This window comes from Ranitomeya imitator, chromosome 3 (genome assembly GCF_032444005.1).
Source record: "Ranitomeya imitator isolate aRanImi1 chromosome 3, aRanImi1.pri, whole genome shotgun sequence".
Lineage (NCBI taxonomy): Eukaryota > Metazoa > Chordata > Amphibia > Anura > Dendrobatidae > Ranitomeya > Ranitomeya imitator.
Window position 1 is genome coordinate 595,770,905 of NC_091284.1, and position 16,884 is coordinate 595,787,788.

Genomic DNA, 16,884 nt, shown 5'->3' on the forward strand with positions numbered 1-16,884 from the left:
TGGTGAGCACTTTGAACCCCCATGTGCTTCACAGAAGTTTATAACGTAGAGCCGTGAAAATAAAAAATCGCATTTTTTCAACAAAAATGATGTTTTTGCCCCAAATTTTTATTTTCACAAGAGTAACAGGAGAAATTAGACCACAAAAGTTGTTGTGCAATTTCTCCTGAGTACGTCAATACCCAATATGTGGGGGTAAACCACTGTTTGGGCGCTCTGCAGAGCTTGGAAGAGAAGGAGTGCCGTTTTACTTTTTCAATGTAAAATTGGCTGGAATTGAGATTGGACGCCATGTCGCGTTTGGAGAGCCCCTGATGTGCCTAAACAGTGGAAACTCCCCACAAGTGACCCCATTTTGGAAACTAGATCCCCCATGGAACTTATCTAGATGTGTGGTGAGAACTTTGAAAGCCCAAGTGCTTCACAGAAGTTTAGAATGCAGAGTCGTGAAAATAAAAAATATTTTTTTTTCCACAAAAAAGATTTTTTAGCCCCCAAGTTTTTATTTTCACAAGGGTAACAAGAGAAATTGGACCCAAAAAGTTGTTGTCCAATTTGTCCCGAGTATGTTGGTACCCCATATGTGGGGGTAAACCACTGTTTGGGCGCACGACAGAGCTCGGAAGGGAAGGAGCGCGGTTTTGGAATGCAGACTTTGATAGAATGGTCTGTGGGCGTTATGTTGCGATTGCAGAGCCCCTGATGTACCTAAACAGTAGTAACCCCCCACAAGTGACCCCATTTTGGAAACTAGACCCCCCAAGGAACTTATCTAGATGTGTGGTGAGAATTTTGAATGCCCAAGTGCTTCACAGAAGTTTAGAATGCAGAGTCGTGAAAATAAAAAATATTTTTTTTTCCACAAAAAAGATATTGTAGCCCCCAAGTTTTTATTTTCACAAGGGTATCAGGAGAAATTGGACCACGAAAGTTGTTGTTCAATTTATCCTGAGTACGCTGATGCCCCATATGTGGGGGTAAACCACTGGGCGCATGGCAGAGCTCGGAAGGGAAGGAGCGCCGTTTTGGAATGCAGACTTAGATAGAATGGCCTGTGGGCGTTATGTTGCGTTTGCAGAGCCCCTGATGTACCTAAACAGTAGTAACCCCCCACAACCCTGTTTTGGAAACTAGACCCCCCAAGGAACTTATATAGATGTGTGGTGAGAACTTTGAATGCCCAAGTGCTTCACAGAAGTTTATAATGCAGAGTCATAAAAATAAAAAAGTTTTTATTTTCACAAGGGTAACAGGAGAAATTGGACCCCAGAAGTTGTTGTCCAATTTATCCTGAGTACGCTGATGCCCCATATGTGGGGGTAACCCACTGTTTGGGCGCACGGCAGAGCTCAGAAGGGAGGGAGCACCATTTGACTTTTTGAGTGCAAAATTGGCTGTCGTGTTTGGAGACCCCTGATGTACCTAAACAGTGGAAATCCCCCAATTCTAGCTCCAACCCTAACCCCAACATACCCCTAACCCTAATCCCAACCCGATCCATAATCCTAATCACCAACCCTAACGATAATCACAACCCTTACCCCAAAACAACCCTAATGTCAACCCTAACCATAACCCTAATGAAAACCCTAAATCCAACACACCCCTAATCCTAATCTCAACCCTAACCTCAAACCTAACCCTAATCCTAATACACCCCTAATCACAACCCTAACCTTAACCCTAATCCCAAACCTAACTCTAATCCCAAGCGTAACCCTAATGCCAACCCTAACCCTAATACCAACCCTAATCCAAACCCTAACCCTAATCCCAACTCTAACCCTAACTTTAGCCACAACCCTAGCCCTAACTTTAGTCCCAACCCTAACCCTAGCCCTAAGGCTACTTTCACACTTCCGTTGTTTGGCATCCGTCGCAATCCGTCGTTTTGGACAAGAAACGGATCCTGCAAATGTACCCGCAGGATGCGTTTTTTGCCGCTAGACTTGTATTGCCGACGGATCGTGACGGATGGCCACACGTCGCGTCCGTCGTGCACTGGATCAGTGTTTTGGCGGACCGTCAGCACAAAAAAATGTTCAATGTAACGTTTTTTTGTACGTCGCATCCGCCATTTCTGACCGCGCATGCGTGGCCGTAACTCCGCCCCCTCCTCCCCAGGACATAGATTGGGCAGCGGATGCGTTGAAAAACTACATCCGCTGCTCATTTTGTGCAGAATTTTCACAACGTGCGTCGGTATGTCGGGCCGATGCATTGTGATGGCCCCGTACCGACGTAAGTGTGAAAGAAGCCTAACCCTAAATTTAGCGCCAACCCTAACCCTAAATTTAGCCCCAACCCTAACCCTAAATTTAGCCCTAACCCTAACCCTAGCCTTAACCCTAGCCCTAACCCTATTCCTAGCCCTAACCCTAGCCCTAACCCTAACCCTAGCCCTAACCCTAGCCCTAACCCTAACCCTAACCCTAACCTTAGCCCTAACCCTAGCCCTAGCCCTAGCCCTAACCCTAGCCCTAACCCTAGCCCTAACCCTAACCCTAGCCCTAACCCTAGCCCTAACCCTAACCCTAGCCCTAACCCTAATTTTAGCCTCAACTGCTCTTCTCCTGCCGGCCGGCAGATGGAGACAGATGGCGGGCGCACTGCGCATGCGCCCGCCATTTTCTTTTCCCCGGCGGCCAGGAGGAGCAGCAGGAGGACCCAGGGACACCGGTGAGTATGATAGGGTCCCCGAATCCCCCTATTTCTCTGTCCTCTGATGTGCGATCACATCAGAGGACAGAGAATTACACTTTGCTTTTTTTTTTTTGCGGTCGCCGGTAAACAGTTAATTACCGGCGATCGCAAAACAGGGGTCGGTAGCCGAGACCCCAAAGATTCTCCCGGGGCTGGCTGGCGGGCGCACTGCGCATGTGCCCGCCATTTTGAAGATGGCGGCGCCCATCGGGAGCCACGAGGAGCACCGGGGGAGACAGGTGAGTATCGGGGGGCGATCGGGGACCCCTTTTCTCTGTCCTCTGATGTGCGATCACATCGGAGGACAGAGAAATTAAAAAGAAATCGCGGTTTTTTTTTTGCGATCGCCGGTATACGGTTAATTACCGGCGATCGCAAATGCGGGGTCGGTACAAAACCCCCCGAATCATGTTCTCAGGGGTCTCGGCTACCCCCGGCAGCCGAGACCCTGGAGAAAATCCAACTCTGGGGGGCTCTATTCACTTTTTCCACAGCGCCGTTAATTAACGGCACTGTGGTTTAAGTACCCTTAGCGGCCGCCGTTAAAAGGCGTATCGGCGGTCGCTAAGGGGTTAACACTAGAACTACTGATGGAGTCATTTTGACTCCTTTCATTTTTTATTTCTCTTCTGTGACTACATTTCTCAGAATTCCGGCTTGAAACTCGGTGACTTTTCCTCAAATATGATGTGAAAAAAGATTTTGTGAGAATAAATAATTTTGGTAAAAAATTTGCGCGTTTTTTTCAAAATGTACCAAGAACTACTGAAGGGAGTCATTTTGACTCCCTACTATATTTTGTGGTCCTTTTGTCACTAAATGTTGCTATAAAGTTTTGCGCATAATTTTTTCACTCTGTCTTATTTACCCTGATGTTCATATAGATGTAGTTCAATTTACATGTCAACTTTTCACATTTTCCTTGTGTTTTACCTGCTTGTATTACTGTGTAATGCTGAACAAAATAGCTTGTTTACTCTAGGCTCTTATCTTATGCTAATGAAGGGTGGTGTTTTTCTAAGGTCCTAGCAGGAGACAGTATTCTGGATAGTAACTTTACTTTCAGTTCAGCTGAAGAGACAAAGAGAACAGACGCAGACATACGAGCTCTGAAGACTCATACAGGTATGAATTGTTATGAAATAGTTTAGCTGTCTGTCAACTGATTCAGCCCACCTACTTTTGAAGGTGGCAGAACAGTTATTATTTCTTTTAGTTTTCATTTCATTTCTATTTTTCAGCAGGGAACTATATAGAATTATGGAATTTGTGAGGAATATGGAGAGAAGACGTTTGATAAAGCCTCAGGATATTCTGGCTACTTTGCAATCCATACCGGAGGATGAAACGGAATACGAATTGCAGGAACATGTATTTGATTCTGACAGTGATGAAGATTTCATTCCTCAGAACATATCAAGTGAATCTGAAGACTCAGAAGGAACAAATCCAGAAGGTAAGTAGTTATGTGTATTTATTTGTTCTTCCACACACTGAGTTAGGGCCTGTGCACACTAGCAGAATTCTGGCTGAATAGCCATCTGGATATTCTTGCCACAATACAGGCCGTACCTGCCCGCTCATGCCTGAAGCTCCGCTCCGAACCCCGGGCTGGAGCCGCTGTCAGGGACAGAGCAGCGCTTGCTTACGCGCGAGCACGGCTCCGTCCCAGACAGCGGCTCCAGCCCGGGGTTCGGAGCGGAGCTTCAGGTATGAAACTCCGCTCTGTACCTGAGTGGGCAGGTACGGGCCGGATTGTGGTGAGAATATCCGGTCGGATATTCCGCCGCTAATCCAGCCAGTGTGCACGGACCCTTACAAAACAAAAATTCTAAATATTCATCAACTTTTTTCCAGATATTCCAAGCACGTCAACTGGGGATTGGGCTCATGCAGTTATGTTGCCTTGTGACCATCCTCCTGGTCGTGGACAGAAAAAATCAGCAAAACGTCCCAGAAATGAAAGAACAACAGATAACGATGGCGGCGAAGGTAATGCAACAACAAACACCAGAGAAGGCGAATCTGAAGGAATACTAGTTTCAGCAGATGGTATTCAATGGAAACCTGTTGAAATTGGACAACACTTGCCTGGTAGGCGTGACAGCCAAAATATTCTTCGAGAAGCACCTGGCCCTACAGGATACGCCAGAAGAAATATCATTATCGATAGTCCTTTGAGCGCATGGCGTTTATTTTTTGATTCATATATATTGACACATATAAAGAACTGTACGCTTGCAGAAGCATGCAGGAACAATAACTTACAGTTTACTCTATCTGATGAGGAGCTAGATGCATTCATTGCGATATTCTATGCTCGTGGAATATCTGGCACGAACCGTCACTCGATTAGCAGTATTTGGTGTAATGACTGGGGAATACCGTTTTGCAAAGTGACAATGTCTAGGGACCGCTTTGTTGAAATTGTGAGGTTTCTCAGATTTGATGATAAATCTACTCGATCGGAGAGACTACAAACGGACAAGTTTGCTCTATTTTCTACTGTGTGGGACAGGTTTATTGAAAATTGTATTGCGTGTTACAAACCTGGCCCATACATAACGGTGGATGAGCAACTTTTCCCAAGCAAAACTAGGTGTCCATTCACGCAGTACATGCCTTCCAAACCAGATAAATATGGCCACAAATATTGGCTAGCTGTTGATAAGGAGAGCAAATATCTGGCAAATGGCTTCCCTTATTTAGGCAAAGATGACACACGCCGTGCTGAGGACCGTTTAGCTGACCATGTGGTAATGAAGTTATTGGACCCGTTTTTGAAAAAAGGTCCCAATGTTACAACCGATAATTATTTTACTTCAGTAAAATTAGCTAAACAGCTAAAAAGCAAAGGAACAACCATCGTGGGAACACTGAATAAGATAAGGCGAGAAGTGCCTAAAGAAATAAAATCCATGAAAGAGGAATTGTACAACACTAAAGTGTTTAGAAATGAAGACAATTTTACACTTACAGTATATCAAGGAAAGCCCAACAAAAATGTTGTCATTTTGAGTTCCGTCCATCCAGATGTTGTTGTTGCATCTGATTCCACTAAAAAAACTCCAGAAATGGTAAAGTTTTACAATGAAACAAAATATGGAGTAGATGTAGTGGATCAGATGGCACGAAAATATACCACACGAACATCCACAAGGAGATGGCCTGTTCATGCATTTGAAAATGCCTTAGACTTTGCGGGTATAAATGCATGTATAATATTCAAGGAGATTACCCACCAAAAAATGTCACGCAAGGCATTTTTGCAAACGCTTGTGAGAGAGTTGAATGGTCCTTATGTCACAGATAGGGAAAAGGGTTCCACGTCCCAAGTTTCTACATGTTCAGAAGTGATGGTTCAAACAAAATTTTGCCAGATCAAAGAAAAGTGCAAGAAAAATAGATCTGTCGGCAATTGTAAGACTTGTGGTAAGTCTTTGTGTGGGCAATGTACTGCCATAAATCAAAGGCAATGCCTAAAATGCGAAACACCAAATGTTTAGAAGGTGAATTCTGTGCCATATTTTCATTTTTATGCTCCTCCACCTACATTTTCTCTGCTTTTTGTTCTTCAGTTGTTGTTTATTTGTGTGCACTTGAATAAAAAAAATGTTTGAAAAACGTCTATTATAATTATTGTTATTTTCTGTAGAAAAATAAGAAAAGCAGAAAAAAAAACAATCAAAAGCATTACTGTTGGATCTCACAATAATAATACATTACAAAAAATATAATTATTAATAAATAACCACAAATGAAACTCTAAAAATAAACGAAAACAAGCAAGGAGTCAAAATGACTCCTTTCAGTAGTTCTAGGCGGGGTCACGAGTCCAGTAGTCCTAGTGTTAAGACTCTTAATATTGAGATGATTTCTCAATGTTATACATGAGATTCAATGTATCTGGAGAGGTATCAACACTTATTTTCTGCTTTAAACACATGTGCAGCTCGTTCCTTCTTCGAGGGGTCAATCAAAGACTCCATGAGTGGGAATGAGTGGTAATTTTGAACAAAATTGATTATTTTGAATCTATTTATCGTATGTTATCCATAAATGATGATTACAGTAAGATCATGTCTGATCCAACATCGGAATATGTAATGCAATGTAAAAACATTATTGATATTGGTCTAGATCTGGGCTTTTTTTCTAAGATACCAGCTGATTACTTGTATGTTGAGAATCCAATGATCCCTTTTCTACATGCGTTACCTAAAACACATAAGGATAAATTTCCACCTCCCATGCAACCTATTTGTAATGGGGTCTACCAAGCTGGGGTACCTCTTTCAGTACCCCCCCCCCCCGTGTTTCAGGAGGTCCACTCTGCTTTGGTTGGAGTCTGAATGAAGGACGCTGGCTGGAATTGCTTGGTTGCATGGGCGCATATAAAAGATCACTGCTTCTCCACGTATTTCCAGTCTGACACCACTTTACTCACAGGACACAGAATATATCACACAGATACAGAGGGCAGGCCAATAGAAAAGCGGCAGGCCAGACATACATTACGATAACCGCAGGTGACCGGAGCCTGCCGATATTTACTGTGGGAATTACAAAGGTGGGGGGCGGACAAAAGGGGAATATCGTGTCCCCTCTACCCAGGGGCGCAGCCTGTGGGCTGATGCATTAGGGACATGCATCTCGCATGGAACCTATTATACATACATATAACTGCACAGCCTATTCTGGGTGCTGAGTGGTTCTGTAACACGTAACACGGCTCCCCTTTTTAGGGACACGATCGGCAAACACAGTCTGATCCTTAATGGATCGGTTTGGGGATGACCGAAGTTTATGGGGTTGGTACAAGTTCCGCTTGTTGACTTAGTCCATCAGCGTTACCGTTTTGTTTGCCGGGTCTGTAGTGGATGGTGAAGTCCAGAGGTTGTAGGGCTAAACTCCAACGCAGCAATCTGGCGTTGTCTCCAGAGACCCGATTAAGCCAGACTAGGGGGTTATGGTCCGTTAGGAGGGAAAACCGTCATCCATACAAATATGGTTGCAACTTTTTGAGTGCCCATACTACCGCCAGGCACTCCTTCTCGATGGCTGCATAGCTTACTTCACGGGGCAGTAGTTTACTTTGCCCCCGCCAGCCGGTCTAACAACTCATCCACACGCAGCATGGAATATGCATCCGTCACTGTTTTCTCATTGAGCTCATGATAGTCTACAACACCATGTAGTCCCATCCTTCTTGGGCTCTAACACTTCTGGGGATGCCCAGGGACTATCTGACTCTTCAATGACCCCTAAATGCAACATCTCTTGTATCTCTTGTCGCATCCCCTCTCGTACAGACTCAGGGACGCGGAAGGGGTTTTGTCACAAGGGTGTCTAATCCTGGGTCTCAACCTTGTGTTGTTCCAGGCAAGTGTACCCTGGTCTCCCTGAAAACATCCTCTGTCGCTGCCTCAACAACTCCTCCGCCTGCTGTCTCTTCCGGGGGCCTAGGTCTTCACCCAAGTGTACCTGGTCCCATGTTTTAGACTGAGTCCATTCCCCTAAGACATCCGGCAAGGGAAGTCCGGCTAAATCCTCTGCCTCAGGTGCACAGATGGCCACTACCCCTTCAGGGCGCTCCCGGTAGGGCTTCAGCATATTCACGTGGAACATGCGGATAACCCTGGGGTCGTCACAATCGGCGAAATAATAGGTTGTGTCGGCTATTTAACCCACTACCTGGTAGGGCCCCTGATATGCAGCTTGGAACTTGTTCTGCCTAGTTGGCTCTAACGCCAGGACCTCCTGTCCTATTTCCAAGGCTCTCTGGCCCTCCAATCATACCATATGCGCTGGCGCCGCTGGGTCACCTGCATGTTCTCACGTACAGCCTGGGTCAGCTCCTGTAGGTGGTCCCGGAATTCCAGCACATATGGTACAATAGGTACCCCTTCTATGCGGCCTTCCCCTTCCCAGTGTTCTAGCACTAAGTCTAGGGGTCCCCTTACCCATCTCCCGTATACCAGCTCGAATGGGGAGAACCCCATGGATTCTTGGGGCACCTCCCGATAGGCAAACAGGAGGTGTGGCAAGAATTTCTCCCAGTCCCTGTAGGTCCTGGTGAAAGTCCCAATGATTTGTTTTAACGTCCCGTTATAGCGTTCACACAACCCATTGGTTTGCGGGTGGTATGGGGTGCTTCTAATGGACTTTACGCCGCACAGCTTCCACAGTTGGTTGTTCACCTCTGCTGTAAACTGGTTACCCTGGTCCAAGATAATCTCACGGGGAAATCCAACCCATGAGAAAACCTGGAGCAGGGCGGCTGCCACCATCTCTGCCAGTATGTTAGGTAACGCAACCGCATCTGGATATCATGTGGCATAATCTACCACTGTCAATATATACCTTTTCCTTGATGGACTGGGTTTGGTTAACGGCCCTATCAGATCGACCGCTACTCCGCTAAATGGTTCCTCCACAATGGGGAAGGGGCGTAATTTGGCCTTGCATCAATCTCCCCTCTTGCCAATGCGCTGGCAACTGTCACAGGTCTGGCAGTACTGACGAACATCATAGGTTACCCCCGGCCAAAAAAAGTTTTGTGTCAGACAATGCCTGGTGTGACTGATGCCAAAGTGCCCAGTCAAGGGTATGTCATGAGAGATTCGCAGTAACTCCTGCCTATACTTCTTGGGAACTACCAGCTGTCGTTTTATAGTGGGGCTTGTCCCTGTGTGGTGCTGCTCTGTGATCCGGTAGAGGAGTCCCTGCTTCCATACAAACTGTTCCCCTTCCAATACCCCTCTCCCCTCCTGTGCCTTCCCGTGATATCCCTCCAATGAAGGATCCTCAAGTAACTCCCTCTTAAATTCATCTGGGGTGGCCCAAGAAATGTGTCTGGCTATGGGAATACATGTAGGGCTGGGATGTCTTACCTGGGCCTCCTCTGAGTGTGATTCCGCCTCCGCAGCTCGAGCTTGTCTCCAGGTGGTCACAGGATATGTCTCAGCTAGAGGGGCAACCGAGAAGGCAGACAACATGGGCCCCAAGTCATTTCCCAGCAAGACATCTGCAGGCAAATCCACGTCTGCCTGTGGGCTGATGCATTAGGGACATGCATCTCACATGGAACCTATTATACATACATATAACTGCACAACCTATTCTGGGTGCTGAGTGGTTCCGTAACACGTAACACTATTATTTCAGGAATTGGCTTATATAGCGAGCATTTGGGTGAATGGCTCGATACCATCTTACAACCTTTAGCACAGAGGGTTCCAGGTTATTTGAAAGATTCTCGAGCTGTCTTACACATGTTTGAAGGTGTCGTTTGGAACTCACAATGGTGATAGCTTACTTGTGATATTGTTGCTTTGTATACTTCGATCCCCCACAAAATTGCATTATATGTCATCCAATTCCATTTAGCTAAATACAGTAATTTCTCTTATGAACTACAATCATTTATAATATCTGTTTTAACATTTCTATTGTCACATAATTATTTTACGTTTGACAAAATGTTTTTCATTCAGAACAATGGAGTTTCTATGGGGGCTAAATTTTCCCCTTCTGTAACAAATTTGGTGATGGCGTGGTGGGAGGAAAGTTATATTTGTTCTACTAATAATCCTTTTTCCGAACATATAAAATGGTAATCAAGATATATTGATGATTTATTATTAGTTTAGTCCGGTGACCATAACTCTATATCTCTTTTCATTTTTTACATTAACAATAATCAGTTTAATTTGAGATTTACTTACACTTTTGATAATAAACGCATCAATTTTTTGGACTTAGTTCTTATAGCCTCACATAATGAAGTTATTCAAAGCCATACCTACCGCAAGGAAACTGCAGGTAATACTATCCTACACGCTCCTACTATCCTACTACTATCCTACACGCTCAAAGTTTTCATCCTTCTCAAACTATACAATCTATCCCATTGGGCAAAGCACATTGGGCAAAGAGCTAAAAGAATCTGCAGCAATAATTCAGCTTTTGATCGAGAAAAATCTATCATTAGGAAACATTTGATCACCAGACATTATCCTAATTGGAGCATTAAACGCGCCTTTGATATCGTGGATACTAAACAGAGATCGGATCTCATTAACATTAATGCCATTACTAAAAAAAATAAAAAAAAATACTAACAATAAGAATGTATGAATGTAATTCTTCAAGATGGCATCAGAATTATATCGAGACGCGCACCCACTTTGGGTAATGCTTTATCACCTAGTTATCTTGATTCTAATATTATTAAGAATCCAACTGGCTGGTTATCTTCCAAAGGGTTTTTCAAAAGTGGTTCACATCCATGTAAAACTTCCCCTTATACAAAAAAAAACTACCTTTTTTTGTTCCAAGAATCAAAAGAATTTTCCTATCAAGAGTTTTTTAAATTGTAATACAAATTATATAGTTTATATTATTGAATGTTTAGAGTGCAAACTTTTATATGTTGGTTCCACTATTCGAAGACTCAAAGGTAGGTTTCGGGAACATCTTTATGACATAGTACAACCATCAGTCAGACATGTTTCCAATGTTTCCAATAATTTCATTTGAATACACAACAGACAAACCACACATCTAAGGGTCTTTGCAATTGAACAGACGTATCGTACCAGGGGAGGGGATAGAGAGAAAAAATTGCGTGATAGAGAAGCTTTCTGGATTTACCTGTTAACTACCCGTGCTGTCATGATCCCAATGGCAGGGGATCACAAAAAGGACAAGCACAGATACAAACAAGCTCTAGGGCGATGGAACCTGAGCTGACTGCGACCCTGAACCTAACACAAATAAAAGTAGCCGGGGAACGTGCCTACGATGATCCTAGACGTCTCGCTCCAGCCGAAGATCTAACTTCCCCTATCAGAAGAAACACAGACCTCTCTTGCCTCCAGAGAAATACCCCACAGCAAATAGCAGCCCCCCACATATAATGACGGTGAAATGAGAGGAAAGCACATACGTAGTATGAAAACAGTTTCAGCAAAATGAGGCCCGCTAAAGCTAGATAGCAGAGGATACAAAAGTGAACTGCGCGGTCAGCGAAAAACCCTTCAAAAAACCATCCTGAAATTACTTGAACTCATGTGCCAACTCATGGTACATGAAAAGCAATTTCAGCCCACTAGAGCAACCAGCAGCAGAGAATCACATAACTGCAGGCTGGACTAAAAACCAAATTAAGCAAAACACAAAACAGGAAAATCCAAACTTAGCTTGTCCAGAAGGTTCTAGGAGCAGGGAGCAGAGGTAACAAGACACACTGGATACATTGATAACCGGCGAGGAAATGCCAGCAAAGCCAGGTTAAATAGGAAACTCCCATATGCTGATGGAACTGGTGGAACCCAGAAACCCAGGAAAGACAAGTCACCCAGTACCATCAGTAACCACCAGAGGGAGCCCAAAAACAGAACTCACAACACCGTGCACTTTCAGGGTTAAATTTCAGGAAGGAAGCCATGTTGCATTATTAACTTGTGTTTCTTTTCATTGTACTTATATAAATTTTTCTTCTGTTTCATTTTCTTTTGTATTACTTTTTTTATTCATGTTTTGATGAACCTCTTGTTTGTTTTATTAACATCGCAGCTGGTGTCTGGTTCTTTCCTTGCCGCAATGTCGGCATGATATTGAATCTGAACAAATTACCAATTGTTTTCACCTGTTTGCATTGTTCTTATATTTGGAATGTTTTTCTCAGTCTTATACTGAAGTTTAAGAGTACTGTCAGTGCTCGAAACGCGTCCAGCGGCTACATGGTAGCTTTCATCCGAATGGTGTAATTGATCGCCTGTAAGCAGTTTTCCAAATTTTAACATGTTGAAATAAAATTTTGATATTTTTATTCCTGGAGCTGGTTCCCTTTTTTTTTCTCCTGTGCGATTACCCCGGGAATTAAGCTTAAGGTAAAGCCAATACCCATCTGTCACTGCCTGGAGTGCTGCCTGCAAACAAATGTTATGTGCATAGCAATAAAAATGACAACTCCTCCCACAAAAAACAAGACCTCACATGACTCTGTCAGCAGTTATGTAGGAAAATTATAGCTCTCAAAATATGGCCGTATAAAAATTAGATTTTGTAATAAAAAGCATTTTTTAATGTGTGCAAAGCCAAACAAAAAAAAGTATGAATCTGTCATTGCTGTTATCGCCTCAACACGAAGAATAAAGTCTCCCAATCACTTATACAAAAAAATAAATAAAAGCAGTTTTTGACCCCTTGTTGTTTTGTTCATTCTACCTCCCAAAGATCACAGGGAGGCTCGGCGCACATTTATCCTGCAAATGCGTTGAGCACTTACACTGGGAATATTTTGTAAATCTATGAAATATTTGATTTAGATGTAACCTATGATGGAAGATTCCCTATCGTAGCAGATGAAGATATTTTGGACGCCATCTGTCTTATGATTCGATGGTGGCAGTCTTTTTAAACTGGCATAAAAGTGCGGTCAGACACAGTTTTATACACCCCTGAAAAGAAGAATACATCTGAAAAGAGGCCAGATGGAGTCTAGAGTAACTATGCTGCTTAATTTTAGTGATTGGATCCATTTTAGGTGTCATCTGAATCAAGTCAGTAGGAGATTTAGAATCTTTAAATCTGTTTGTAAGTGCTCTGCTTAGAGCACATGATAAACGTGATCCAAAATGTTATGTAAAATGTTCCTTACAAAGGCTTTAACTCAGTCCACAGAAAAGCAAGACCCCACTTTGGTCCATCATCTGTTAATTGAAATATAAATTGTTTTTACATTAATGGTGGCACACAAACTGTGAAACAGCAGTATGGCTGTTCTCCTCCAAAAAGAAGCTCATTAAATTCTGCATTGCCAAATCCAAATGCCCCTCTCTCTTCTGAGCCTCACAGTGTGCCTAAACCACATTTAGCATCCACATGTTTGGCATTTATGTAGCGATGAGAGACTGTATAATTTATGTGTTCCTTGTCTTCAGGAACACGAGCTGGGCACAATGCATGGGCATTACAAAATTGTCACGACACCTGTAGATAAATTCCCTGAGGGGTGTGATTTTCAAAATATGGTCATTTGAGGGGGGGGGGGGGATTCTGCTCTTCTGGCACAAGAGTCAAATAGCGTTGTTCCTTCCAGAGTCTTGCCGTGTGGCTACGTAGTACTGTACAGTCTCATATGGGCCATTGCATTGTTCAGCAGAAATTGTGTGACAAATTTTGGTGCTATAGTTAGCCCCATGTGAAAATGTAAAATATGATCACTGCACCCTTAAATGATTTAATTGAGGCGTGTGCTTAGTTAAAATGGGGTCAATTATGGGGATTTCTGCGATTATGGCATATTAGGGCTCTGTCAGCGGGTCTTGGCCCCCGCAAGCCATAACAGACAAATCTGCAGTACAATATGGCACTTTTTCCCTTCTGAGCTTTCCAAAATGCCTGCAAAGTAATTTCTGATTAAATGAAAAGTATTGGCACACTCAGGAAAAATCACAAAACAAACTTTGAAGTCTAATTTTTCCTATTACCTCTTATAAAAAATTAAAAACTTGGATATAAAGCAACATTTTATAGGAAAAAAATGTAATTATTCTTTCTTCACCACCCAATGGTATAAAATTATTTGAGGCCCATGTTTTGGTCATATGCTCACTACACCCCTAGATGATTTCAGTGAGAGATGTAGTTTGTAAAATGGGATCAGTTTTAGGAATTCTCTTGTTCTGGCATCTCAGGGGCTCTACCAATTTGACATGGCACCCTCAAACCATTTCAGTAAAACCTGAACTCCAATATGCCACTTCTCCCCTTATGAACCTCAAAAAAAATTTTTGCTCACATATGGTGTACATCACGTAGTGGTAGTGATAAGGGACTGTAAGCACCTACCCGATCCCTTGAATTAGGCTATTCCTGTCTCCTAGATGGTGTAGGCTTTGGGGTCTGGTTACCTTGCTATGCTCCTATCTTAAAACATACCTGATCCCTCCCCTCACCTGGGGAGGTGTTTAGCCGAAGTGTATTTGAAAACACTAAGCAGACAAATAGGGGTTAAAAGACAGAGATAAAAGAAAACTGCAATCATATAAACACACTCACACAACAACAAAGTGAAAAATGGGAGGAAAAGGAGGCACAAACCAAAAGTGAGAGGATAAGGATAAACACACAAATTTCACACGGCAATCTCCTGAAAAACTCTCCAACCACCAACTCCAAACATGGAACTTCAAACAAGGAAATGGAAGCACTATCACTGGCAACTCCCAAGTGCCAGTGGAGAGCACATATACCAGAGGCGAGTGGCCAACATAGTACAGCTGAGACAAATCAAAATGAGGAGTTCCAGGGGATGAACTGAACTGGTTAACCATTGCAATGATTGAGCAAAGAAAACCTGCACTGTTTAACAGGATGGTGAATTAGTGCTAATCAATGCACGGGTTGGTGCAACCAGATGCTGCTCTGCTCTGGCCCCTCTCTGTCGAAATATTCCCATGACAGAGTATTGCAAACACAGAAGAAATTGCAAAGCAAAACGTACTGTTGATAACCTATTAATCATTTTGAAAATCAAAAACTTGGGCTTAAGCAATGTTTTTCTTTAAGGCATTGTAATTTTCCATTGGCTGCACCCAATGTTATACAATTCTGTGAATCGCCACCTCTTGTCACCTCCAACTCAAAAATATTGCCAGAATCCACCTCTTCCTCAGCCCATAATCTACTAAAACTTTTATGCATGCCCTCATCCTCTCTTGCCTCGATTACTGTAACACCCTCCTCTGTGGCCTCCCCGCTAACTCTTGCACCACTTTAGTATGCCCTCAACTCTGCTGCCCGGCTAATCCACCTCCCTTCTCACTACTCACCTGTTTCTCCCCTCTAAAAATCCCTCCACTGACTCACAATTCCTCAACTAATCCAGTTCAAACTACTAACACTGATCTACAAAGCCATCCACAACCTTTCCCCTCCCTATAACTCTGAACTAATCTCCCACTATCTTCCCTCACGCAACCTTCGATCCTCCCAAGACCTCCTACTCTCCTCCACACTTATTCATTCCTCACACAACAGCCTCCAAGATTTCTCCCGAGTATCCCCCATCCTCTGGAACTCCATGCCTCAATATGTTCGATTATCCACCACCCTTGGATCCTTCAGATGCAACCTGAAAACCCATGTGTTCAGTAAAGCCTGCAGCCTGCAATAACCATTCTGCCGCCTCACCAGCCACGCGAGCTGCCGCCTCGCCAACCACCCAAGCTGCCACCTCACCATCACGCGAGCTGCCGCGTCACCACTGCCAGAGCTGCCGCGTCACCAACCACCCAAGCTGCCGCATCACCACCACCAGAGCTGTTGTGTCACCACCACCAGAGATGCTGCCTCATCACCACCAGAGCTGCTGCCTCACCACCACCATAGCTGCTGCACCCTCGACCTTCTGTCTCTTCCCCATTATCCAATAGAATGTAAGCCCGCAAGGACTCCCCTCTCCACCATTCTGTCATTGTAAATTTGTTTACTGTAAACTATATCTGTAACCCTGTACATATCGTTGATACCGATACCCGATACCAATGCAATTCAATGGGACACAAATATCGGATTGTAAATAAGCACTTTCTGTCTTTCTACATTCTGTTCCGGAGGGGGTAAGAGTGTGGGTGGTGCGTGTCTGTGTGTGGGCGGGGTCTGTGTGGGCCTGCCGGGGATCTGTACGGGCATCTCAGGGCTCTGTGCAGCTTGCTGGGGCTCTGTGTGGGCTTGCCGGGGCTCTGTGCGGCTTGCGGGGGCTCTGTGCGGGCTTGCCGGGGCTCTGTGCAGCTTGCGGGGGATCTGTGCGGGCTTGCCGGGGCTCTGTGTGGCTTGCGGGGGCTCTGTGCGAGCTTGCCGGGGCTCTGTGCGGGCTTGCCGGGGCTCTATGTGGGCTTACCAGGGCTCTGTGTGGCTTGCAGGGGCTCTGTGTGGGCTTGCCGGGGCTCTGTGCGGCTTGCGGGGGCTCTGTGTTGGCTTGCCGGGGCTCTGTGCAGGCTTGCCGGAGCTCTGTGTGGCTTGCGAGGGTTCTGTGCAGGTTTTCCAGGGCTCTCTGCGGGCTGCCGGGGGTCTGTGCAGGCATCGTCCGATGGGACTACAGGTCCCATCGAACGATGCCTGCAACAGTGACAGTGATTGACACATTAACCAATGATGGGAGAGTAGTAG

At 44.4% G+C, this 16,884-nt stretch overlaps 1 long non-coding RNA gene across 1 annotated transcript; it reads left to right on the top strand.

The window, feature by feature from the left end:
* Nucleotides 1-3,677: 3,677 nt before the first annotated feature.
* On the top strand, nucleotides 3,678-4,691 carry LOC138672223 (uncharacterized). Its single transcript, XR_011319650.1, has 3 exons — nucleotides 3,678-3,828; nucleotides 3,945-4,159; nucleotides 4,561-4,691. It is a non-coding gene; the product is annotated as an uncharacterized lncRNA (long non-coding RNA).
* Nucleotides 4,692-16,884: the final 12,193 nt, after the last annotated feature.